This window comes from Ischnura elegans, chromosome 2 (assembly GCF_921293095.1).
Source record: "Ischnura elegans chromosome 2, ioIscEleg1.1, whole genome shotgun sequence".
In the NCBI taxonomy this organism is placed as follows: domain Eukaryota; kingdom Metazoa; phylum Arthropoda; class Insecta; order Odonata; family Coenagrionidae; genus Ischnura; species Ischnura elegans.
In genome coordinates this window covers 48,987,405-49,014,579 of record NC_060247.1, presented here as the reverse complement: position 1 = coordinate 49,014,579, position 27,175 = coordinate 48,987,405, and the positions used below count along the sequence as shown (strand labels likewise).

At 39.9% G+C, this 27,175-nt stretch overlaps 1 protein-coding gene across 1 annotated transcript in view; it reads left to right on the top strand.

Annotated features, from left to right (window-relative positions):
* LOC124153695 (solute carrier organic anion transporter family member 74D) overlaps positions 1 to 27,175 on the top strand; it is a 345,215-nt gene that overhangs the window by 150,746 nt on the left and 167,294 nt on the right. Inside the window, exon 3 of the mRNA XM_046527011.1 lies at positions 19,414 to 19,539. The gene's annotated coding sequence lies outside the window, so the exon portion shown is untranslated. The remainder of the gene's footprint in view (positions 1 to 19,413; positions 19,540 to 27,175) is intronic.

Below are 27,175 nucleotides of genomic sequence, written 5' to 3'. Positions count from 1 at the left end.
AATCTCTCTGTGAGAAATTATTTCATTTTACATCTTTATGGTGAAGAATACTTCTGGGCTGCAACTTTGATGGGTGAATACTTGGATGTAGTAGTAGAAGTTTGGTGAGTAATATCTTAACGAAAATTGATTTGATATAAATTAATTATGTGATTAATGTTACAGTCTAGAAGTTTTCTTTTTATTATCAAAATATCTAATGTATTGGAATCCAGAAAATAATGAGGAGGTATTATATTTTATGGAAAGCTCAATGTGAATTAGTAGGTTTCTTATTTTTTATTTATATATAGGGGTAAAGAAGGTAAGGAAAACTTTTTTCCCCCTTAATCATTGAAGTAAGGCTGAATTTTGAGCAGTTTTAGCAGCAGCATTAATTACAAGGCCTCATCTGACACACTGTGCGAACGGAGGTTTCATTTTTGTTTGTTTGCCACTTCGAATCTTTCATCCCCTTAAGGCGTGAAGAGAAACCGTATCCCACTAACCAGCATGGGAGCTTCAAGTTTCCTTTGGGAAATACGATGAGGGAACCGAGTCGCTTTGTGACGTGCTCCTGTTCTCCAGGAACTCCTGAGCATCGCGCTCCGGCCCACTCCACGGAAAGTTGTTGCGGATAATAAAAAAAAATATATATATATGTGTTATATGGGCCCTCAAGCGATGAACGAGGCCTCATTCCGAAACGGGAGTATGCAAGTCTGTCGCGTTTTTTTAGTCGGCGTAGGTTGATTCGTCCTCATTTCTTATCCCTTCATTTTTGACGTTATACTTATCCCGCTGATTTGAAGGAGTAGTATCTTGAAACGAGCAAAATTAATTATATAGGTAAAATAATTCGGATTTTTGGAATAATAGCCTCAAAACGAAAGAGACAAAGGGTAACTTCGATCCTCAGACATGGTTTTACAGTTAAAATCGATTAGGGGAGAGACAGGAATGAAGTGATTAGTGAAATCTTAGAGGTCTCTAAAGATGCCATAAAAATGGTTGAAAAATATTTAGAATATGGTGATGAGAATTACGATGGAATATCTTAAGTCGTGCAGGTAAGAGATAATAGTGTTTTAACTTTCACTGTAAAAAAAGCCACTGTTGTAAGAATGCCTCACATTGACGCTTTGGTGATCAGTTTCCTTCCCTGGTCCGATTCGCATGTCGGGGTTTGAACCCGAGACCTGTGGTCACTAACCAAATGTTCCATCCATTTTTAGACTACCTTATTTCTTTAGGGTAATGAGCATGACTTCCTAGGTAATTTAATTCATCTAGTATCTTACGATCATCGATAAATTAATTAACCCTTGCTAACCCAGAGCTGCTTATGGGAGAAATTAAATTTCAAAACCTCTCATTTTAACTGTGAGAAATTTTTCTACTCAGTCATAATTATTGTGGCAGCAACATATTTCGCCGTTTAACTTTACAGCGCAAAAGAACACGTATGTTAAATCTTTCTTGAATATAGCTGAACATGAATAGGTACATATTTGATCTTGAAGTAAATATTTCTCGGGTTTTGCACCGAGTCATTTCCTCTGTGTTACCTTCCAACGATTCGATGAGCAAGTCGCCCATCTTCAGGGATTCAGGAATCCATGGATGGACCTGATGTGGTGGGGAACCCGAGAAATCTTCACTTCAATCGCTCGCCGGGAAAAAAACAATTATTATATTATTTTTTTATATTGCTTAGAATCAACATAGAGCTATAATGGGTTAAGTTTTGTCATAATGCATATCATAATCTATAAAGGAATTTTTAATGCTAGAGATTGATGTGTTATGTATGAAGAAAGGAATCGCTTTACTATAAGAAGCCCCAATAAATATTTTTGTCGATGCTGAGTGGATTTCGTATTTCTCCTCTCCCTACTGCCTTGTTCTGCCACTCCCGTCTCGGCTTGACCGCGACCACTTTTTATTCCCCTTCCATTCTTATCGCCTTCCCTTGTCAACTCTCAAACGAACACCCCACGTCATCTTATCCCCCTCCCTCACACCCCTTCATCTCCCCCCCCCCCGCCCCCTCCCATTCCCCTCGCTTCCTTCTCCCCCGAAACACCTTCGGTCCAAGGTTACTGCGTTTCGCATCCGAGTGATTCTTAGAGCCATTTAAATCCGCCTCTTCGTCGCTCCTCCTCTCTCACTCGCAACCATCTTCATCATCCCTTCCTGGATATGGCCCCTCGCTTCCTTCCTTGCATTACATCCCACAGTTTCCATATTCCACGTCACATTCCTCATCAACGCCATCCTTTTCAATTTATCATCTGAATATCGCGCTCTATTTATTTTTTCTGTGTTTATTTTTCAACTGGAACGGTTGGTAATGAAATGATATTTTTTTAGTTTCTAATCAACTTAGAGAAGTGACGTAAAAAGTGATTATAATTTCATATTGTAAAGTATCTTGTTAAATGCAAGCGAGAACACAGATATCGCTACTATAAAATATTTTGTATACTACCAATGCATCATATTTCATGAAATATTAATTCTTTTTGTAAATTTGGGATCTTTTAAAATTGTTAACTTTTCAAAATATTATTCTGTTCCCCTAAATAGTTCAAAATTATGAAAATCTGATCAGCTACACTCATCATTGCACGATTTGACGACGGAGGTCCATGACGAGGTATACTCGTCAATTTAGCGCAAGGGCCTTTCCCGCTGAACGGTTGCTGTGAGTGTCTCTCATGGTTAGGCAATCCATTTCTGCTGACGTTTCGATGAAATACTTTTTCATCGTCCTTAGGGCGGGCTGATGCCGCGTGCTCAGGCTATGGGGTTATCTACAATCTGATTCAGAGGAGACCGATCCTCATTGGAAGACCCGGCAGAGTTGGTTTCCTAGAGAACCCGGTCGATAAAGAAGAATTTTATCTTATACTGATCATTTCGAAACTACTATATTTTTTAAAAATTCATGATGTTTTGAAAAAAAAGGTGCGCCTTACACGAGGGCGAGTTTTACCTGAGAGTACCCTGTCACAGAGTAGGGATATACAGAGAGGACAAAACGGCTGAAGGCGGTAATCAGCTCATTGCGCATTTCACCATGTTCTAAATAAGGAAACGTGGCTTGAGTTGCTATTTGGTTGCTACCGTTGCTATCATTCGCGCTTGCCGCGGAGTGTTGTCGCACAAATATTTTTTTATTCCTCCACTCTTCAATGCTTTCACGTAGTGTGCTAGTGTTTTAAAGAAACGTGGAAAATAAGACGAGAAGAAAAGGTTTTGCTTGGTTTTCAGCCATTAACTGCAAAAACAATGCGGGCATGACGGAAGCAAAGTTGAGTTTCTTCAGTTTCCCTAAAGACCCTGTGAGGTAAGTAATTTCATATTTTTTCTGAGTTACATTGCTGATCGAAGAAACTAAACTAATATTCGAGTATTATTTTGCATTAGAAATGAAATCGTCGAAAAAGTTTAATAAGAACTTGTGGTGTTGGCGCAGGTCCAAGGAATGGGTGATTCGATGTCGTCGGTCGATTAGTGCGTGCGATTTAGCGTTCCTTGCTCTACCTTTATTAGCAAAGAAATAATTAGGCTACTTTGAATTTTAAACCCTCTTTTTTCGCTGCATGGTAAGTCGTTAGCACTATTTGGCTTGAATTTACCGCATAATTTTACTTATTTTCAATATGGCCGCGTGCGCATTTTTCATTACAGAGAAACCTATGGTATTCCAACCTAATGTCCCCTCTGTATATATCTACTCTGTGACCCTGTAATAAGTCAGGAAGGCAGCTTTTTCGCGAGTAATTCGTCCTCTTAACATTCATAAATCACTCTATTAGAATATACATTGTTACAAGGAGTTATTTTATGCGCCCCAAAATTTTAAGCGCTTGTATTGAGCTAGTAACACGCCGGAAACATTACGAAATATGCCCGGTTGAGTGAGAGTGAACTCGTAATTGGTGTGCGAAAGAGCTCAAGGTGACTGCGTAGTAACCAAAAGTTAAGGTCAATGTTAAATTTCCAGCTTGAGTGTTATCATGGAAAATGTAAAATAGTTAGCAAGTAAAATACTTATAAAAAGATTACTCCTGGTCACCCTGGTAAATTTCTTTGTCTTGAGTAGTTACATATAATTGAAATGAAATGTTGCATCGGATAAAACCATTTGAACAAATTCAATCGTCGGAATCAGACCCTTCGGGTATCAAGTGTTCTGAAATTGATTGCATGTAATTTCAATCTTGGCCGCATGGACAGAAGTTGTAAATCTCTTGTTTTTTGTATTTATGATCCGTGGAAATGATGCACCCTTTTAAATTCAGCTTTGCTGTCCCTTTCCTCACCCTCTCATCCTCCTAAGACTTTTTTTCTTCCTCTGTCGTGCTCTTCCACCTTCATTCACGTTCAGTTCTCGGAAGTCCTCTGGTGACTTAGAGCCGCATTCCTTAAGCCGTTGCTTAGGGAATAACCAATTACTTTCAGGTCCCTTTCTTCTTAAATCCTATGAATCTACATACCACCTCGCAAGCCGCCTCAAAAGGTGTGCTGCGCGAGGCGTTAGGATGCCAGCCCTTTATAAAAAAAAGGTGTGTGTCGGATATATTTAACAACTGAGTCCCATCTAATATTTATTAAATGGCTTTATCGATCGAGAGGGGGGAAGAGGGGAAATGATGGAAATGAAATAAATGTATCATAAAATACTCACTCCTAAGCATTTGGTTAAAATAAACTTTAATTGTGTATTGGCTATCTTGTTTTGGCGACCATGGGCAAAAATTGATATTTTACAGGTAGTATGAGGAAAGTTTATTTAAACCAATACGTTTTTTTTGTTTAATAGCTTGAATTTTATATCTCCTTCTTGTGTTCAGGGGCGATCGATATACTCTGAATACAGCTTTAAGAGTCACTTTATAGAAATATTCCGTGGTAAAATAATTTTACTTTGTGAATTTTGCAGAGTTTTACTTTAAGAACTGACGGCGGTTTCAATCTGGAGAACATATTTATTTATTATATAAACAAATAATCATGAATTTCATGACCTTCTTTGGGATTTTTACTCTTAAGTTACGACTAATATTGCTGTCATCAAAGAATTTGGCGAAAGTATAATGCTAACTTTCGTCCTAAAAAAACTCTCCGAGGTTTGTTAAGAAATTCTCCATGTATCCTCAGCAGCATTAATAAGTGGGAGTTGAATAGGTCATTCACCTTCTTAGGTATTTATTTCTTGCTTATTGATTCAAGGGAAATCTTTTCAACCTTCTGCACTCGATTGAATCATTGTTGCAGGAGAAATGCAATGGTGCGGGTGACTCGGATTTGTAGGCACAGACTCTTGAACTTACAGTTACATAATCGTCTATGAAGTGACTGCTGAAATGAATCACTGCTATTTGGTGCCTAAGGACTTACTTAAAGAGCGCAAATGTTAACCGGTTGCTTCTTGTTGAAACTGATTCCTTAAAAGCCGCAGTAAAAGAATACTTTTTTAGTCCAAGGAAACAAAACCTTTTTAATTATGGAGTGAATTTCATAGCCTATCAGGATATCCGTACTGGTCCATGGGCTTTCCTTTTGCTTTGGTGCCGTGATTTGAATGTCGTCGTCGCCCGGAAAGTGACTAAATTAATGGGGTTGCAAGTAGCATCCCAAATTTCTGTCTCTCTGGGAGAGCCGTCGTCTAATCCTGGGATTTGTTGCAATCTCTATGTACTTACAAGGACTATCAAACCACTACATATATATTCAAGTTCTTCGCAACAAATCCATTAATTGATTCCTCTTTAATTAATTTCCACGACTAATTTCAATGCTAGCCGGCTTTCAATTGGGAGATGGTTGTGTTGATGTAGTTTCCGTTATGCCTGTAGTCATTTTATTCAACTTATTGCTCTTTCGTTATAAATGTACTTAATGAAATATTGTAAATGATATTAATATTTATAAACCGCCGAATAATATAGTATTATTTTAAAGAACTTATTATACGCTCGGCTTTCGTAAATTATTGCCAATAATAATTTGCATGCACCGAATTATTGTTTTACGCATTTCTGGAGATCTTTCAAAATCCCCTTAGTGGTGCCCGTGCATGATTTTCTCGATTTTACTCGTAGTGAATGTTCGAAATCTACGAGGAGAATTAAAGAAATATTGTCAGTGCATCACGTCTCAAGTAAATGCAATCGCCTCAAATTTTAATTTTGTCCTTTTAAAATACTGTCAATAAAATTAAGCGTAAAATGGTGAGCCTTTGAGTACAAACGTATGCTCCAATTGCTTTAAATATCTTTTGAAGGTAATTAGCGTGTTCAAACATCTTTTTTTTCGTTTCTCTGCATATGAAAAGAGAAGATATTGTCGCGTCTAGACATTCTCACCACGTATTTAATATCTTAGTTCAGTAAAATTTAAGCATGAAGCGGTACTAATGCTTTTTTTCAGACCTGCAGGGAAGCACAGAATTAATTTAATCGAATACCCCTTTCTCTGTGAATGTAAATTTAGCTACAAATGTTCCCTTTCTCCCGCTACGGCTTTAACCTTGCAGGGAAATTAAATGCTTTTACCTAGTTGGCAAAACCAGCTTTGAGAAAATGAAAAATTTCAAAAAGTACAGCTTAATTAAATAGTTGTTTACCTCTGTAGCAATAACATGCCATAGAGAACGAATTTTCTCGCTACCATTGTGTGTATTGTGGTGTATAAAGCGTTTTTAATGAAGATAGCCGCCTATTTCATCCTTCCATATCCGAAATACGTTGAGGTCCTTGCTTTTCTATTGTCAAGTGGCTGAAATTCTTTGGAGACCAACGATTAGTTTTATTTTACCGCTTTATATCTTTCGGTCTTCGGGTAATAATACTCAATTATAGAGTCAGAATATTCATTCTTCGAACTCTTAAAGTGATAAACATAAAACTTAAACAGCCTCTTATATAGTTTAAGTCTCCATTTCACGAATTGGAGAATCTCGTACCCTTTATAGCTAGTAACCCAATTCTTTGTCAAGTAATTGACCACCGTATTTTTATCATACGTTCCCCTCCTAGTGCAATTTTTCCTCGTACCCAACGAACTTTTTAATTGCTGGTAGCCTAAGCCGGCACTCGATAAGCGACTGAAAATGACACCTTGGTGAAAAAGGGGAGAAATTGAATAAATATGAGTTAGATAAAATGAATCACGTCCATGATCCACGTTCTTCCTTACCCATTGTATTTTTACTGTATTTTATGGTCTTTACTGAAAAGAAACTCGCCACGCATCTACATAGGATTGATTTGGACTTACGACATGTTAAGAGCACATGTATATTTCACCATGAAACGGATCTACATCTACATAATACCCCGCAAGCGTGTAGTAGGGGGTTTTAGGACACCAGCCGTTTACAAATAAAAAGGAAGCGCTCTAAGGGAATTACGACTAGCATTTATTGAAATCCCTTATGGTTCGGGGGAAAAACGAATTCCCATATCTATCCGTTCGGCAAAACATCGCTCTTAATTTGTCGCTTCTGTCGGACCTGTAAATATACGGCGGCTATAATATTATGTTCTCCCTGTCGCTCTTAAAGATATCCATTCTCAATTGTTCAAGCATCTAAGCCGAGCGCGCAGCGTCCTAGTCTCCAGTGGCTCCCAGCCTAATTCTCTTAACATATGGTTAACGCTGTCTGTACGCCCATAGCGGTTTTTGACGAACCGCGCAGCCTTCCTTTGTATTTTGTTCAGTTCGCGGATTAAGTTTTTCTGCACCGGATCCCATACGCTCGCTGCATGTCCATGGTGCGATCGGACGAGTGTAAAATAGCACCTTTCTTTTACTTTCTCATCCGAAAATCTTCCCACAATACGCTTGACGAGTCCTAATTTATTCTGGGCTATGCCGCAAATATTTCTTATATGTGTTCCCCACGATAGGTTCGAGGTTATGGTAACTCCCAGGTACTTCACTTCGTGTGTGTTGCCTTTATGTTAATACCATCCACAGCATAAGCATAGTTAAAGTTGGACGAACTCTGCAAAAAATGTACCGACATGCATTTGCTCCGATGAGTAATGATAATGCGTGTTGAACTTGCTGCGATGGGAGTCATGTAGGGAATTAGTCCCTAAGCTGCGTTCGGTCACCTCTCTCTTCAGCGTTCCTCCCAAACTATTCTAACGGGTAGCGGAGGAAATCCCTGGGTACTCCATGGAAATCAAGCCTCGTTCCCGCAACACAGTTGTTCTCGATGGTTAGCCAACGGGATGCAATGCTCGGTATCCTTGTTAGCGTCGCTAATGGGTTCTTCACAATATGGTGTGGGTTGAGTTGTCCTTTTGGATCAATGCTCTCCTTCCGTACAAGTATCGTCCAGCTGCTTCCACAGGGCAACGAATCAGTATTGAATAACCATTGGATTTAATTCCTGATTTGAAAATTTAGGGTGGGGAATGTTATGAAGATATATTTGTTTGTATTTTTGGATTTCATTCGAGGTGTGGGCAATAATGACAGTTATTAGGGTTATTTGAAGTTCGGAATTATGTACACTATTCTGTTAATTTGGTCATTGGGAGACAAAATGTGTTTCAGTTTTTTCACATACATTTTAGAAGAAAATTTAACTTGAAATGGTTTTTAGTATTAATGTATATATTTATGAATTGCATTCAACCTAAAAAGGATTGATTATTTTAATGTGTTAACTTCCGCTTTTGGTTGTCTTTTTGAGCTTGGAAGAAAATTTTAATTTCGTTCTAAATTGCTGGTGACCCATAGAACGTATGCGGAAAAGTCAGTTAAAGGCATTATTTGATACCAATTAACACTCTGAATGTACAGAATGAATTCATCCGCTGAAGGAAGAAAACATAAATTAGCGTCGCCGTGAATTATTGAGCTACAATTAAAAAATAACACTTGCCACCTTAAAAATATATGCCAATCCTTGCTAAAGATTTTATTTGTCTTAAGGTTTTGGGTTCCAAGCACTTACTCGTGGGGAGAAACAAATATCAATGGTCTGAGTGAAAAATGCCGTTACTTAACCTGGGTGTTAGTCACCATTTGTAGAAGTTAACTACACGGAAAGAATGCGTATTTTTGACCGGGATCAAGCGACCAGGAATGGGTGAGGTGGCTGAAAAATGGGTGGAGGTAGAGATTCAAGTCCACCCACGCTCTTACGAGACCCATTGACCCGCACTTAATCATGTCGCCGTCATCATTATCCATTCAGCATTTTAGTTTTTAGTGTGTCCGGTGATGCGTGATATTTTTGGCGAAATTGTTTAATCTACATAAGTTAGGCATTATTAATTCAAAATCATATATCAGCTGCCTCTCTTAATGGGTTAGACGAACCTATCGAATCGATTGAGCAATATTTACTCATGTAACTTGACCATAAAAAACACCACTTTTATTTAAAAACATTAAACTTCCGGAGAATAAACATTAGTTTTCTTTACATTTATCATTGAGACGTAAATTTTTAATATCTGTGAAAAGACATTTACGCCACAGCCTGCCGATTAAAAGGTCGAGTCAATTAAAAGGTCGATTAAAAGGCGGGTTCGAACCCCTCCTGGGTGGAATATCCATCATCCAGGACACAGATATGCTTTATTGTCTAGCAAGTTAATTGTAATAAAATATTTGATGGAAATATATTCGCTCATTAAAACGAAATCATTCATCATAATAAAAAGATTGGCTTGACGCCGCTCTCCACTTAATTCTCCTATCAGCTAATCTTTTCACTCCTACGTATTCCTTAACATTCACATCCTTCTTTACCTGTTCCCTCATTCGAGGTCTTCCTTTCCCGTTGTTGCCATCTACTTTCCCCTCGAAGGGTTTCTTCATCAGGCTAACATGTCATAAGATATGGCGTGTAAGGTTGTTCAGCCTTTCGTAAATAATTATTTACGAAGTTATCATTATTAAAATTAATTGTAGTAGTCTTCATAAATTTGCTCAGAGGAGTAGCTCGTTTTGAAAAAAACGAGAAAAATTTGACGGCACTCATCTTGAACGATAGGCAAAAGTATGCGACATTTAAAAAAAAAGATGCGCAGTTTTGTGATGGGATTAAGTGAACAGAATTCGGGAAAACGCGTAGAGAGAGAAGGCCACGCTCTCACTTCCGAGAGGCGCTATCACGCACTTCATCTCTTCGTCGGCATCATTATCCACCCCATACTTGAGAGAGCTCCGTTGTTTGTGATGGAGGGGGAAGGTGAGAGGTTCGGCAAGGGGGTGGGGGAGGTGGGAGGAGGCGTGCGATGTTGACACGTAGAACTCGAGTGATAAACGGTAGTGGGAACCTGAGGGAGGACACGAAAAGGAAAGGGCGCGGATTAGGGCAGCTGAGTTTTGGAGGTCGTAGTACACCAACATATCCTGCTATTTGCTGGAGGCTTGGAGGGGTAAGCATCGTATTACACGGAGCTCCAGGGGCAATCATCACTCTAAGTGCTTCTGGTATTAATTTTACGTGTACTTCCTCGTTGGACGGAGGTGTGATGCCATTAACGGTGATGTCTTCTCTGAATTACGCCAGAAACTATGTTTTATTTGAGCAATTTTGTTATGATCCTAATAATTTTGGGCCTCATATCTCTCTTAATATCCTACAAAATTGAGGAGTAACTATAAAAAAATCCCGGGTGCCTGAGTTTATCACTCTAATGTGTATGAAGTAATGTCCGTAATTAATTAGGCTTGAAAGTATAATTATGCTATTAATTGCTTCCCGCGCTCTTTATTAGGTGATGGATTATAATGAAATGTGTACATCAACACGTATAAATGTAAATTACAAGGATATAATTACTTTATCTTCCACACATTATTCTAGTAACGGAAAACAGTTGGTAAGGCGCGTTACTAGGAGGAAACAAATGATTGGTGAACTCATCTTCATTGGGCTGAGCAGTGGCCATAAAACTGATCCCTGGTCCTATGTTTTATTCATTTGAAACGTGTATTTATTTTAACTAGTGAGGGTAAGAATACTATTTCCATTCTTTTTGGAATGGCAAGGTACGTTTGAGTGCTAAGAATTAAGAGCAAAGCAGAATATTTTTTAAAGTTACGAGTAAATGTGTAATGCACTAACAGGAATGAAAAATATTTTTGCTGAAGGAGGGCAGGCAAACTTTAGCATTCGATATTCCAGCTTTGCATGGCTGCTAACAAAGAAAGCATTATTCATTTACGATCTGGCTACGACAAAGTTTTAAGGCGATTAGACACTATTTTAAGATTGCTGTTACATGGGCAAAATTATTTGGAAATATTAATTTTGTGTATTAAGGCTTGATTTCGACTGTTATCCCCGCGAAATGTTAATTGAAGTGGAATCTACGGTGGAAATTGGCTCTTGTTTAGGAGAAATTAGGTTATATGTTAATGAGGTAAAGTGATAGAAAGCAAAACTTTGCGTGTAAAAGGTGTGACAAAGTAACTTTCCCTTTCTAGCTACCTGCAAGACGAGTTTAAATTTATGAGATCTGTTCAAAAGGTGCCAAAATGTAAGATAATTTTGTGGAAAGGTGTTTTTACTCGAATTATGTCTTCCCAAATTCCGTGAAATGAACACTTTCACTCGAGGCAGAGAAAAACTGCTCCAAAGCGAAAGTAATAAGAAAAATATAAATGGGTCGGTATGTCATTCGAAATTTATTTCCTTCCTCTCATAAAATTGATTGCCGCGAGTTACGACTCCGCAGTTTTAAATAATCCTCAAGAGTTAACTGAATGCCTTAAGAAAAATGTGGAATTAGATTTTGTGGTCCTCTTAACAATTATGTATTTCTAATCCCAATTGTCACAATTGTCTTTTTTCGCTGTAATGTAGCTTTGGGGTATTTGATTATGACCCAGAAAGGCAATCCCCTTTAGAAATTTGGTTGGTGGACCGCAATGTAGATTCTTGGGGAAAATAATTTCTGCATAGAATGCGTATCAAAATTATTTCAGTGATCACATTTTGCTGTAAAGTACATTAGGGAGCGACTGCATTTGTAATGCGCAGACTCGCGTCCATTTATTGTAAATTTCGCTAGTATTCATATCGGAGTAATAATGAATTTTACAGTCTATAAAGAAATCTTGGAGAGGCCAGAATTAAGATCTTGAGGCGAAAGTCTGGTTATAATCGATAATTTGCCGTAGGATGTAGCTGTAATCATGATATATGTGCCCATTAAACAAACAGGTTTTAAGCGTGTGTCTGTCAAGGTCTAATTCTTTTGCTTTATTTTCATGATAAAATCTTTCATATATATGTCGTTCTGCAGCCAAAATATGGCTTGCATTTTACCGATGAATGTGTTACACCCTCTTAATGAAATATCTCCTCACTATTTTTATACTTTTTATGTGTAGTGAGATCTATAGTTATATACAGTAGCATGGATGGGTGTATTGGCATTCTGTTTGGCTAAATGAAAATTTCTCTTTAATTGATATCAAGCATTATTTTTATAGCTAATTTATTCATGAATCCTTTTCCAAACTCCGCTTGGTCAATTATACGCCAATCGATTTATAATTCTCCATTTATATTCCACCATCTTGCTAGCGCCTCTCAGCGTATTGCTTAATTCATCGTCGCATCCATACCCTACCCATTCTGCAGTAATTTTCTCTCAAATTTTCCGCAGTATTTTCCTTACAATTGAGCAAATGCCGTTTTTTGAACAAATCGCGACGCCCAAGTCGACGTTCCAACCTGCATAATCGCTCCAATTCAGTTTCGCCTGTCGTCTCTCAAACCGTCTAAAATGCCTTTCATTGCACTGTTTTACAGTCTACAGTTTGGAATAATATTATTTTTACTCAGTACGTAGAAATCCTCCATTATTAAACCGTTAAAAAATACTAATTCATTCCAGATATATTTCCAAAATTTCCCGCGATAGTATTCCTTCCATATTCCCCTCTATACATCTGTTTTCTCCGTACTTTCATAATATTTTTGAAATCGTAATGTCATTTACACTAGTGCTACGATTAGCCTCTGAAGATTCGCGCTTCTCATTCGTCATTCTGCAAGTCCACGAGAAAGGTGGTTGCACCAAAAAAAAAATCCAATCAGGATTTGAATCCGGGTCGGCGGCGTGGGAGTCTTCTTCTGTCTCTGGGCCCAAGACCTTCACCATAGCTCAAACGGGGCAGAGGGTGGGGGCCATAAGATGAAGAGGCGGCCCGGGGCGGGGGCGGAAATGGGAGGGGGCGAATGGAGCGTGGGGTGGAATGGGAAATTCAGCCATCGAAAGCGTGCAGTGACCTGAGCCTCATGTATGTGCGGTCGCATCGCCTCAAGGTCGAGAGATATGGCGCGAACCCACAGCCCCCTCCACACTTCATCTCCCCCTGACTCCAGGAATATCCACGGACCAGCGGGCAGCGCACTTTTACGTAGTCACCCGAAAGTGTGCATTTAGGGAGAAAATTCCGCAGAGGAAAAATGATTTGCCTTGGCCGGGATTCGAATCCGGATCTCCCGAATTCGCACCAGAGACCCTATACACTAAGGCAATCTCTCGTATAGTTCGTGGTTGGTTCTCGGAAAGACGTCATAATTTTGGAAGGAGCTTTCCACTAAGGTCTACCCGAAGGTATTCCGTCCCGGTAACTCGCCCGAGTGCGGCCGAAATGACGGTGGGTCTCGGAGAGTGTCTTTCCGTTTTTCGGAAACGGAAAGTGATGCGCCAGCTAAGTTATGGAATATTTTTACCGCGAAACTGGTGTTGCAGAAGCTGGTAAGAAGTCACAAGTAATAGGGTGGTTTCCTTCATCAAAGAAAACGAAAGGCATTGATTGCGATTCGTTACCCACCATTAGTGTATTCATAATATACAAATTATTTTGTTTTAGAAATACCGGGTTAGACGAATGGCAATGGTCCATTTTTATCCTCATTTGAAAAGGGCCAGATTGACGCCCATGCGATGCCACTCCACGTGACGTCACAGGGACCTAGTTTCTACACGAGAAGATAGGAGTTATACGTCGTCTGAGGTTACCATTGCATGCATGAGGCGCAGAGCTCAGGAAAACATGTCTTAACAATCACTTATTAAAAATGGCTAAGGTCGGAAAGTTTTCCTCGTTTGATAAGTTATTAATAACCCTTATTTAAGCCAAGCGCTACCAGTCAGCAGGGTACTAGGCTAGCCGCTAGCAGCCTGCGTCGTATCAGCGCTAAGCCTCGCCTCAAGGTCAACTCGCAGGGCGGGAGGGGGAACCAGAAATACGTCACGCGGAGAGACTTCCCGACATTCATACTTAAGCGTCGCGTTTTCGCGCGCTTGAAAATTTTCACTTTTCATTTAATCGCGAAAAATAGATATCGTCATTTAAAAATCTAAAAGCGTGAAATACGTACTCCAGGAGTAATAATCTTTCGATTTAGGCAATAAAAAAATAATAGGAAACCACCCTATTTGAAAAAATGGCGCGGTATGTGTCCAAAAAATTAAGGGAAATGGATGATTATGTGCGGAGTTAGGAATCACATAAAGTTACTGACGATACCAGTTGAAAGCGTTATAACCTTGAAAGGCATTGACGCTTTTCGACAGTGCATAAAGTGGATAGCATAAAGAGCGCCTCCGAGTGACGGAAACGGAAAGTTCGATTCCGAAATCTCGGAAACGAGGAGACGTATTTACTAGCAGGGACGCAGCTAGGAATAAAGGCTAGAAGGGTAAAAGGCTCAAATAATACTGGAGAGTTAGGGGGTGTGGAGTACCCGCCAGGGTGAGCATGAGGTGCGGGGGCCCTTCCCTAGAAATTTTTAAGATATTTGGTTGAAAATGGTGAGTTTTACGGCTTTCTGAGGGATGTTTTATTAATACTTACTCTATTCTATAATTCATATTAATCCAATTACGTAAAATGGATTAAACTTAAAAATTTCTCTGAGCTCTGGGGGTGGGGTTTATCCCCCAAAACCCCCCTCGCTGCACCACTGGTTACTAGATAGGGCTCAAGGTGTTCTATCGCTTGAATTACCGAGGCATCCTGGTACTGAAGTCTGCTAGGGTGATTATACGTGGTATCTCCTCCATGGCAGCTGAGGTTTCGAGATTATTCAACCAATTCAGCAATGAGAATGGAGCACGAATCGCACCCCGAAAGGTATACAGCCATGGAAAAGATTACCCGGTGGAGCACCCCAGCAACCTTCACTCTCCCTGGGAAAGGATCAGGTTTTTTAACCGAAGCCTCCACCTTCCTTCTCGGTGTCGTTGTCTTTTTGTGTTGGGGAACGCCCTAATAAAACTTTCAAATGTTTTGGCTTTAGTTTCGGGACTGGTTCTGCGCACAACGAAAATGCATCGTTTCGACCCAGAGGGAAACGAAAATAAGAGGCCAAGGTTTAGTTTCGTTCCCGCACGAAATTAAAATCACCAAGGAGTTTAGTTTCGACCCGGGACGAAACTTTACTTCCAGGAAAGACAATTAATCGAAACTCCGCTGCTCATAGCTAAGTTTCGATCCCAGAATTTGAGTGGAGGGGGATAAGAGGGAATAATTTCGACCCATTACGTGTAGAGAGGTTAAAACGTCGAGGTTAAAAATCAAATGGCCAATTTGTGTTTACCGTCTCCTGTTACTGGTAAAGATATGAGTTTTATATGCATCTAGTGTAATCTAATGACCCGAAGTATTTTGGACTCCGATTTCGTTTGGACCCTGAATTAAGCTGCCTGGATATAAATCCATTTCGTTTTGTTTCTACATTTCGCTCCTGGGAACGAAACTATTGACATTTTACTCGTTTTGCCTTTCGTTTAGTTTCTATTGCCATCCATCCCTGCTTCAAGATAACAACTTCCTTAAGAACAGTCCGTAAGCCTTCCTCCTCCTCTTCTCTCGACATCCCCATTCCTCAGTTTCTTATGCCATCACCCCCTCGCAACCTTCTTATTGGGGATTCATTCTTTTATTTATGCTCGCGGAGCCAATTCTCCCCGCCCTCCCCTCTCCCACCTTGCCCAGTTCCTTCATATACTTCCATGCATCCCTCCCTCCCGTCACAAAAAATAAATAAAACATTGAATCCTCTTGAAGCTCTCCCATGGGCGGGTACGGTCCGGCGCGCTCAAAAAAAAAAAAAAAAGCTAAGCACCCACTCCACGTATTTTGGAAGCGCGTCCGACTCTTTCTCTCGTCTCGAGTGAGATAGCCTGAATTCATAAAATATTCCGTCCTTCCTCCGCTAATCGTTTCCTCATCGTGCCTGTTCTCCAAATATAAACTCCTCCCGGCCTTGTTCTATGCATCCGAGCCACTGGAGGAGCTCATGTTTTCGCCTCACGTTTCTCTGGTCGCCCCCCACGTTTTCTCATTTGCGTTGACATTGTCAGGTGCCACGCCTTTGATGGAGATGACACGAGAATCCTAGTGTGAAAGGCGTCAGGAATTCTCGTGAATTTCAGACATATTTTTACTGCATCATATTAAATTACGAGTTTTATTTCTTTATTTTTAACGACTCACAATTAGTCCTGATTTTATTTGAGTTCTGGAACCATAAAATTATATAATTTGTTGTTTTTCAAGACCCCATCTTAATGATATTCACTTAAGCCATTAATAGAGGCGGTCACTTTAGACGTTATTTTAAATATTTCAACAATGGTGGGTGATTCTATTTTCTCCATATGCATAATTTTTAATCCGTTTTTTTCGCGAAATACGTATAATTGGGCATTGATTTTTTAAATATTGTAGTTCAAAAATGATGAATACGAAGATTGTGGCAGTCATTTCGTCCGCATGATCGATATCTTAGCTGATCCATATTTGTGTTCTTCACGGTAAAACGAATCGAACGACGCCACTCGTACGCTTCTATAATCAAGGAGCCCATGGTTCCCCTTAAACGTATGTGTTTAGAAATCAAAATATATAGTATGACTTAATAGGAATTTTTATCATTTGTGTCAGGTATGTTATTTTTTGTCTGTGGCGAGTTGGTATAACTCCTGGTGTTTACGTGGATATCATAGTATAATTAATGAGCATATTCAGCTGAGGTTCTTATATTCTGTACGGGACACCTTGAGTAGAAAGCTGAGAATTCCTCGAATGAATTAAAGGTAGATGATGTCTACTTCATAAATGGGTCAAATGTCATTGATATCTATGTTTAATTACAACCAGGCTACAATTCGTGGAAGTTTTATATATTAACAATAGTAACTGTTTTTCCCACTAAGTTTAGTTTGGTGGAAAAGTACTAATATAATGAAAAATATTTATTTATATCATTCTGCCCATTATTGTCGATGTATCTTAAGTTTTGTATATTTTATCAATTTCAGTTACTATTAGTGAAATTACTCTTGGGGGACTTTCATTTTCGATTATGAGTATCCGCTCCATGAATATCGCGTGAAAAATTCCGTGATAAAATGTAAATAAGATTGAAATTTTTGGAAGTCAAATAATTTATTTTGGTGTTTTTTTTCAATATCCGCGGTACATTTGACAATTACATGGAAACAGGGGCGGATTCAGGATTTCTCTGGGGGTGAGGGCACAAGCAAGGCCGTGTCCAGGATTTTGTTCTGGTTGCATCACGATACCTCGTAATACAAAACGAAAGCAAAGACAATGGGACCGTATTAAAAATCTTGCGTATTTTTTAAGGGTCAGGGGGAACCCGTGCCTCCGTGCCCCCTCCCTCTGTAGATGCGCCTATGCGTAGAAATGAACTCAATTTGTTGACTGTCACAAATTTTTATTTTTATTTCCGTTATGGAGAAGTTCCTCAAAGTCAAACCTTAGTGCTGATGTGGAAATCTTCCTATGTTTTTGGAAATGACTATTATTTAATTTTATTTAAAATTGACTGGTTCATACAGCTGTACTGGTGCCTTCGTTAACATAAATTTTTCAAATATGAAGGTCAATATTTACACTGATTTTGTGTATTGAAGACTATACTTTCGCTGATGAATCATGCTGGTTGACTTGGTAAATAAAAGCATAGGCGGATCTAGGGGGGCACGGGGGCACGTACCTCCCATACCCTTAAAAATATGCAAGATTTTAATACGGTCCCATTATCATTGCGTCCTTTTTCTATTACGAGCTATCCTTGTGTTCCCCCAGAACAAAATCCTGGATACGGCCTTGCTTGTGCCCCCCCACCCCCCAGAAAGAAATCCTGGATCCGCCCCTGAATAAAAGTATTTGCAGAATCCAAAAAAAATCATTTTATACTAAGATGCCTGGTGGAAATCTAAGATAAATATAATTTAAGACTCAAAGGGAGATGGTGAACAAGCGTGGTGATGGCTTATAACTGTAGTTGAAAAACATGGATCTTCCACTGAGAAAAATATGACAGTACCAATTTTTCTTTTAAAGATGCCGATGTTTTTAAATGCTGATCGCGTGAAGATACTGTTTAAAGCGAAAACGGTCGTATTTAACCTTATTAGTGCCGCGGGCCTACACACAGGCATTTTTTTCTCAGCCGAAAAGCGCCCCGAGCCGAAATGTTGGCTTTGAGGTATTTCATTGCTCAAATCAATAATTATTCAGAAACTTATCTCTTGAATAAATAATCGAGATTAATAATGCAATTAAAAATCAATATTAATAGAGTAAAATATGAAAACTTTCATGACGATACACCAAAAAGTGACATGATAGGATTTTTTCTCGAAGATGTAACATTTTATTTAAATAACGTGGTATACCTCGGTACCACTTTCAGTAGGTGACTCTAAGAGGGTATATATTTTATTTGTGGAATTTGACTATTATACGAGTGCAGCTAAGAATTTGTTTGAAAAAAATACCAAGACAACATCGCTCTAATGTATTTAAACTTTTCTCGGGATTCAGCGTCCAGGGTAAGATTTTCTAAGAGCGCCGACGCGACGCGTCGCGACGAGCGACGACGACGAGTTAACGAGTTGGAACCCGAAAAGTCGCGACGTTTCGGGTTCCAACTCGTTAACCATTCTCACGGCACTGAATGAGTATTTGAAGTGACCGTTTATATCGCTCTAATGTGCTTGTGGTATAGGTGGTATTCATTGTTACCATTAAAGACATGAATGCCTTGAACGCCTGTAGAGTACGGGTGGGTCAATTTGGAATTTACCTGTGGTGAAGCATGAATTTCGCTCGGTTTTACGCTCGCGAGCTTTCGCGCGCGTACACACGCGCGGTCGTAATCGTCTCTCTCGCGCTTGGGGTCAAGCGAAGCACTACAGGAGCGCACGGCGGCAATGTTTTCACAGCCCTTTGAGCCACTCCAGCGCGAAGCTGCGAAGAGCGCGAGCGGGTTTGCAGAAATATTGCGCAATGTCCATTTTTAGGCTTTTTTCGAGTTTACGTAATCCCCTCCCCCGTCTTGTCCTTGCTCCTCTCGATAAAGATGGCTCTCTCTCTCTCTCTGTTTTGCAGGTGTCCTGCCGCGCCAACACTTGCCGCTGCCGCAGCACCAACGCCGACCGCCTCTCCCGCCTCCTCCCCCACCTCGGCCCCGCACCCCAGACGCCGCCTCCAGAAGGACAAGGCTAACCACTGAGGGTGAGTATACGTACATGTGTACCTCCTCTGTACGCTCTGCCTTTCTCTTTCTCCTTCCGTCTCCCTCGGCAGATTTTCGGTTGAGAGGACGGGGGAACGATTGTGGTCAAAACGACGCGATTCGTCGAAAACTTCTACTAAGAGCACTACGCATCTTTTACATTAATTAGCCTGGGAGCTGATAGAGATTTAGAGACTACAGATTAGGCTTACTTGTATTTTTTGAGCAATTTACAATGGATATTTTTCGTAGTGACGAGTAGAACATCATCATAGAACTTCACCTCACTGCCATGTCCGACGGAAGTGATAACATAAGAGAGAAACTGGAAACTTCCGAATGTGGTGTGGCGGATCCAGGATAGGGACAAGGGGGGTGGCTAGATCCTCTTTCTTCCGTCTCGCTTGGCAGATTTTCGGCGAGGGAACGGAGGGAGGAGGGTGGACGAAACTGCGCTATTCGTCGAAACTGCTACTGGCGTTATGGCCGTTTTACACGGGGCGCGGAATTGCGCAGGTTAAAACTGAATTAATATCTCCTTATGGCGTTGAATTGCGCGAATGCACGAACTAAATTGGAACAGGGGCTATTTTACCACCTCACGTCCACGCATTCTCGCATGTGTTCCGGCAATTCACCACTTTGCACGACGCAATTTTAACCGCGCTTAAAGCACACACGTCAGATTGTGCAAGTGCGTGCCCCGTGTAAAAAGACCTCTACACATATTTATATAACTTGAATTAGGATGCAGACTTTCAGGCTAAAAATCAGGGTTATATTGTTTGAGCAATTTAGGATAAACATGTTACTCTAATCGATAAAATATAATACTTCGATAGTAAAACATTTTCTGATCGACGAGTAGCATATCATTGTGGAACCTCACTTTACTTCCACGCCCAACAGAAACGATAAAATATGAGAAATATGGGAAACCGCGGGATGTATAGATAAGAAAATCTTTTTGCTTCCAAACAATAAATATTTTAATAAATACTGGGTGGCTGGTGCGCAGCTAGGAATTAAGTCTGGGGGGGGGTTTAGGTGCAACTAACGACGGGGTGTGTGGGGTATGGTATACCCACCAGGATAAGCGTCAGATAAGAGATTAATATATTGCGGAATTATATTGATAAATTGTTCAAACTGGTGAGGTTAACGGCTTTCTGAGGGATATTTTATTAATCCTTACAGTATTCTATTTTTAAAATCAATCAAATTAAGTAATATGGGTTGAACTTAAAAATTTCTCTTAGCTATGGGGGGGTATTATCCCCCAAAACCCCTCCCTCACTGCGCCACTGCTGGGTGGGACTTGGTAGTCAAATTCCTCTAATGCGCTTCTAATTTTAAATTTGTTGTAAACTCTTGTAATTCTAACATCCTCCGCCACAAGCCTATTGAGGATGCTTTCGGGTTAGGATGTAGATGTATCTGCAGCACATCTCCGGCCTTGTTTTATTTACTGCCGCGGCGGACCCGCAGCTACGATGCAGAACACGTTTTGCGCGACCTCAAGAAGGGTTCTCGCATTTGCACGCTTTTGGGAAAGAGTCATATAACCATTTAATGAATGGCGAGATTGAGAGGACTTGGGGGGGGGGGGGGGAAGTCTGGGCTCAGGGCTTTATGTCCGTCGTAAATAAAAAAATAAAAAAACGACCGAGTCCCGGTGTTTTTCCCTTATGGAAACTTTTATTCAAGGGAACTACAAGGAGGAGGCCCAATTTTGTCTCGTGGAAAGTTTGATTAATGCCTCCACTTCGTTCACCTTTGTAATCGGGTTTTCAACAATTTGTGCAGCAAAGCGCTGAGTGCCGAGCCATTCTTTTATTCTCCATGTATATATATATATATATATGTATACACTTCGAAATGTTCCTCGGCGAGGTAAATAACTTAAAAAAACCCTAGGATGGGCAGTATCAGAACACACACAAAAAAGATTATAAACTCACACTCACTAAATTTTCGGTGGCATTACCACCTTCCTCGGAGTTAGGTAAAAGACTCATATATATGCAATTATGTCATTCATTTTGTATTGTTCATCATTACGTAAATCATTAAATTCAAAACGATCTCTCGACGTTTATAACCAGGGATGGTAATAGATACTGAACGAAAGTCAAAACCAGTAAAATTTCAGTAGTTTCGTTCCCGGGAGAGAAATGTAGAAACGAAACGAAATGGAGTCAAACTCTGGGAGCTAAACTCAGGGTTGAAACAAAAGCGGAGTCAAAACCACTTCTCGTCGAAGCTAAACTAAAACTCTTGGACGAAAGGAAACGCAGATAATGTTTCGCACCGGTGGGACCACGTGCTTCATCTTCGAACGGTTTAGTTTCGACCCACACACCTCGTACGAAGTATTGTTGAATTAAGTAGAGGTTCGGCCTACCGCCATTAGACGCATGGGGCACTCATATTTTTGCCACTAACAGGAGAGCGATGAACGCAAACCAGCCATTCGATTTTTAAGTTCAACGTTTTAACCTCTCCACACGCATGGCAAACGTAATGGGTTTAAACTATTCTCTCTTGTCCCTCGCCACTCAACTTTTGGGATCGAAACTGAACAATAAGCAGCGGAGTTTCGATTAATTTAGTTCCGTTCCTGGGAGTAAAGTTTCGTCCTGGGTCGAAACTAAACTTTTTGGTGTTTTTATTTCGTTAAGGGACGAAACTAAACCTAGGCCTCGTATTTTCGTTTCCCTCCGGGTCGAAACGAAAAATGTTCGTTTCGTTTCACTTGCCATCCCTATTTATAACATCGTGGTAACTAAGACGACGAAAAGTGTTGTTGCGGGCAAAGGAGCGTACTCTCCGTCCAGCCCTTCCATTTAAACGATATACTGATTTTTTAAATATACAATAAAGTATTTGCACTCGCAGAAACAGTATTGAAATGTTACGAATTCAATAAATTATATCTTATTTTATGTTAAAATCGATTGACGTCTATAATTGTAGATTATTTCCCCATTAAATTAGGACCCCTTTGCAGGGCAGCTCCGCAAGTGGTGATTCCTAAACCTATTCGTTTCGTAAACCTGTTCAAATACATGTATACACCAAGGATGAAGTTCGTCATGGAAACATATTTGGCATAGCTGGGGTGTGAACCCGGATCTTTCGATTACCGGTATGGCGAGCTAGCTAATTACACCACCAATTCATGTACTTAGAGTGAACTCCATTGGCTAGCAGGGCTAACCGGCAATCGGAAGGTCCGGGTTCGAATCCTGGCTAAACGAAACAATTCATCATAGAAAACTTCATCCTTGGTGTCACGAATATTACAAAAGAGGATCCTCCATTCGGTCTCTAAACGTGTGTCACCGACCGCGCTTTTAAATGGGTTTACAGGAGTCGCCGCTCGCGTCGCTGCTGGACAAATTGATCCGAGTTTCACGGGGAAATAAAGTATAATTAGGGGTATCAACCGAAATTTACATTCATGATTATGTGATCTATCAAATTCATTACTTTTCAATGATATTCCTCGCACTTACAGTCATAAAATGCAAAATATTGGAAAAAAAGTGGATCGCATTGCACTCATCACCGCCCCGCGGACATTTTTGAAAACCGATTAAAATGCGACCGAAAAGGCAACAGAAATCAGTATTCAAGGTGAAATTGGGAGTCCAGTCCCCTTGCTTGTTGCATAAAATATAATTTTGCACCCGTGCGCGTGACTATGTACAAATTCACTTGTTTCATACAGTGTTATTAGAATACGCTGTGGACAACAGCACGTAAAATGCACGACTGATGAGTCGACTATTGCAGTATTTGCGCTCTCTGAGCCATTCTTTAAGCCTGTATGACACTTCCAAATTTATGGGCCAATCTATTGGATATTAGATTGTAGTCCACCTGACACGCACCAAGTTCTAATCCAATATCCTTTTCACAAAATTGCACACAGTTTCTTGCCCAATATGGAATTTAGAACAGGTTCTATTTTCTCGCGGCCAATCTCCAATCAGAAGTCGGTTATGTTGACTCCTTGCGGCCAAAACAAGAAGCTCTTTGAAAAATATCAGGTTTGGTTGTAAAACATTGTTTTTTTTTCGAAAATTCGCTTGAAGTTTCTAAAATGTGGACGAAATAAAATGTTTCTCTATTGATTGAAGTATACAAATCACACGAATGCTCACACAACGTAAATTCATCGTAATACAATGACGTTCTCTAGTGGGACATTAGAACACTATTTGGCCACTATTGGTTCAAATATTGGTACGTATCGCACGGTACGTAACGCCCAACATTTTTAACAATATTGCACGCCGGTTTATTAGTCAATAAATTGGAAAGTGGCCAGGAAGGGATGTGGCTGCCCCCTTGAATTTCCAATTTACACTAGATATAAGTTGTTGTTCAGTTTTTGAGCCTTTTCAGGAGAGGAGAGTCCCATATCGCCCCCCTTGTCCCTCTCCTGGATCCGCTGCTGGTCTTTGGCAGTCGCTGCATTTCGTCTGGGTGGGGATTGGTCGTCAAGGCAACCCGACCTCCATACGGAATGTCGACGGAGGCGAAGGGAAAGTTTTTGCATCCTCCCAGTGGTCGGGTAAATCACGCTCAGCGGCTCAGAGTTGCCAGTTTCAGTTATCTCTGAAACTTTTTTTTTTGTTAGGAGGGGTGTTTGAAGACTTTCCTCTTTATTTCCCCTTTCCCCTTGAACTTGAAAACTATCGCGGCCACTGAAAATTGGACTTTGTGATGCGACTGATTGGTAATTAATATCATTCTTTCTAATGTATTTGCTGTGTATGCTTTGTTTGGTATGCTACTTCTCGCTGGTTGCCGGCAGAGACTCACAGGTTGCGCGCTAAGTTTAGATTACGTGGCCAATTAAGTACGGATATATTTTTGAGTAACACGTAGAAGAATATATTTGAGCCACAATATATTTACAGGTCTATTAAGGATAGGTGTAGGAATTCGTTTTTCCTCCAAGCAATGAGGGACTTCAATAAATGCTGAGTACAGATAAACAACTTGTGTCGTAACACCTACCAGCTCACTCCTAATGAGGCGGCTCATTGAGTTTAATGTGGATGTAGCTTTTGAATTTCAGATGCGATGTTTCGTGAAATAGAATGGAGGGTATCACTTCTCTGTTCTGCTGAGGTTAATGTGTTTTAATTGGACGGGAATAAAAATCATTATAAGTACAAATTTTTGTACCAGTCCCTATCCTGTGTTGGTATAATATCTATTGATCGCATCATCCTTTCCATGAATTATATAGAAAGTAATAATTGCAAATGTTCCACTTCATGCGTTCAAAATTTTTATTTATATCTCATGCCGTTCCTTTTGAAAGTTCATTTTTACAATTTACTTTGAAGCGCAATGCAGATGTCTGATACGTTTAGGAACGAAATTATACATAGAGGTTTTGCGATAGTTTTTACGTGTGAAGCATTGTAGTTGGCCGTTGATTGTCCATGAATGACTTAGCCGTCTAAGTTAAAAATTTAACTAGCACTTATACTCGCCTATTTTAATTCCTACTATTTCTTTGGCCAATCTCCCTGGCATAGTCTAATATTTATTCTTCTCTGGAGTTAAGACATTTGAATTGATTTTTTATAATTTCAACTCACGAATTTGAGTCGATTACGCATTTATTTTTCCGATCAACTACCAGCTGTGTCTAATTTATTTCCCTGATTTCGAAGTATGTTTGTTATTTTCATTTATTAAGTGTCCTAATTTACTACTGATATTATGAAATAATTATCGTTTAGAGTCGGCTCAACGTTCGTCTCAACGTTCATATGAATACTATATGCTGTGGGATGTGATTTAGGAATCATTTTAATTACTGAAAGAAATCCAAATAGGCGTTGATTGCTTCTCGGAAATCCATTCAAGTTCTTTTCTGCCTCTTTCAACGATGGAGACGTCACCATGGTTACCACGACCACGGTGGTAAGAAAACGTTGTTTGGCATTAAATCGGTACCTATCAGACGCACATTAATTCACGCTCGAGCCGCAGACGCTTGTCGAAGAAAAATAAAAAAAATGCGCGATTATGAGGTTGGACTTTGATTTCAAAGTATTTGTGCATATTTTACTTATTAAATATCCTAATTTACTACTACATGTCATTATGAAATAATTATCGTTTAGAGTAGGTTCAACGTTCGTTTCATCGTAAGTATAAATACTATTTATAGTGATTAATAAAGGGTTTATTTCAATCAGTGAATGGAGTTGATTGCTTCTCGGAAATCCATTCAAGTACTCTCCTGCCTCTTTCGACGATGGAGACGTCACCATGGTGACGACGGTGGAGAGAAAACGTTGTTTGGCATTAAATCGGTATCAGATGCACATTAATTCGCGCGCGAGTCGCGGACGCTTGTCGGAGGAAAAATAAAAAAATGCGCGATGATGAGGTTGCACAAAGCTTTCTCTCTCTCTCTCCCTCTCTGTGTGCCGCGTCTTAGTTGCGTAACCCTGTAGAGGTCCCTCGACACACATCTTGAAGATGAATCACTCGCGCGTCGCCTCCCCACATGATTAATTGTGCACCCGCCAAGTATCCGGATCCGTTGCTAGAGACCCGCAATCATCTCTCTAGACGCAATCGGAGAACTACATACGCATTCTCGGATGCGCCTTCGAGGATCATCGCTTTCGTTCGGGGTGCCAAGTCATCCTTCGAATGGGGACCAGGTGAGGAGAGAGTCCACCCCGCTTGTAGTGTGCTAGCTAGCGGACCTATTTCTTCTTCTTCGCGGCGGGAAGAGTGTTTTGTAACGAATGACCCAGCTCCGCCTCGGATCTCAACGAGGACAGAAAGTCGATTTGAAAGGTGTTGGTGCTTTTCACGGCATTAGCTTTATGTGTAATTGATAGTGCACGACAGTGATTGAAGATAATTGTAATTGACCGAGCTTAATTGTTTTATTATTTCAAGCACTATCACATCACGCAATGGATGTATAATTGAACGAACGAGAGGATTTACGAGTGAGAATTGCTGTTGGTATTTCTTTGATAGAACGTATTATCCGACATCATTTCAAATTTATCTAAATCGAATGAAAAATCATTTCTCTTCACTACGATTTATCTTTATAATTTGTCACGTGCAATACCATCTATTTAGCGACGCAAATGTTTGTACAAAAATTATTCTTTATTTCTGCTAATGACGTGACAAAATATATCGTTTTCGCTCTGATTAGGTAGCAATATTGTAGGAGTAGTGCTATCGAGTGTACCTATTTCTTAATGAAGGCGCGAAGAGTGTTTTGTAATGAATGATCTTGCTCCGCCTCAAATCTCTAAGTAATCCATTAACGAGGACAGGAAATCGATTTGAAAGGTGTTGGTATGGCAAAGGATATCCAAGGAGTTTATGGAATTCAATTTTCATAGGAGAGAATTCATAATAAACTCGTAATTGTGTCATTATTTTGAACGCTCTCTCAATAAGTGAATGAAAATGTATTGTAGAACATGCAAGAGTATTCATGGGTGAGAAATTTTAGCATAATAAATTAGATAAAATGAATCATTCCTCATGATTTAGAATTCACTTGCATTATTTGAGGAGAATTTTATGGTATAACTTTTTATATTCATCATTTGGTTGGTATAT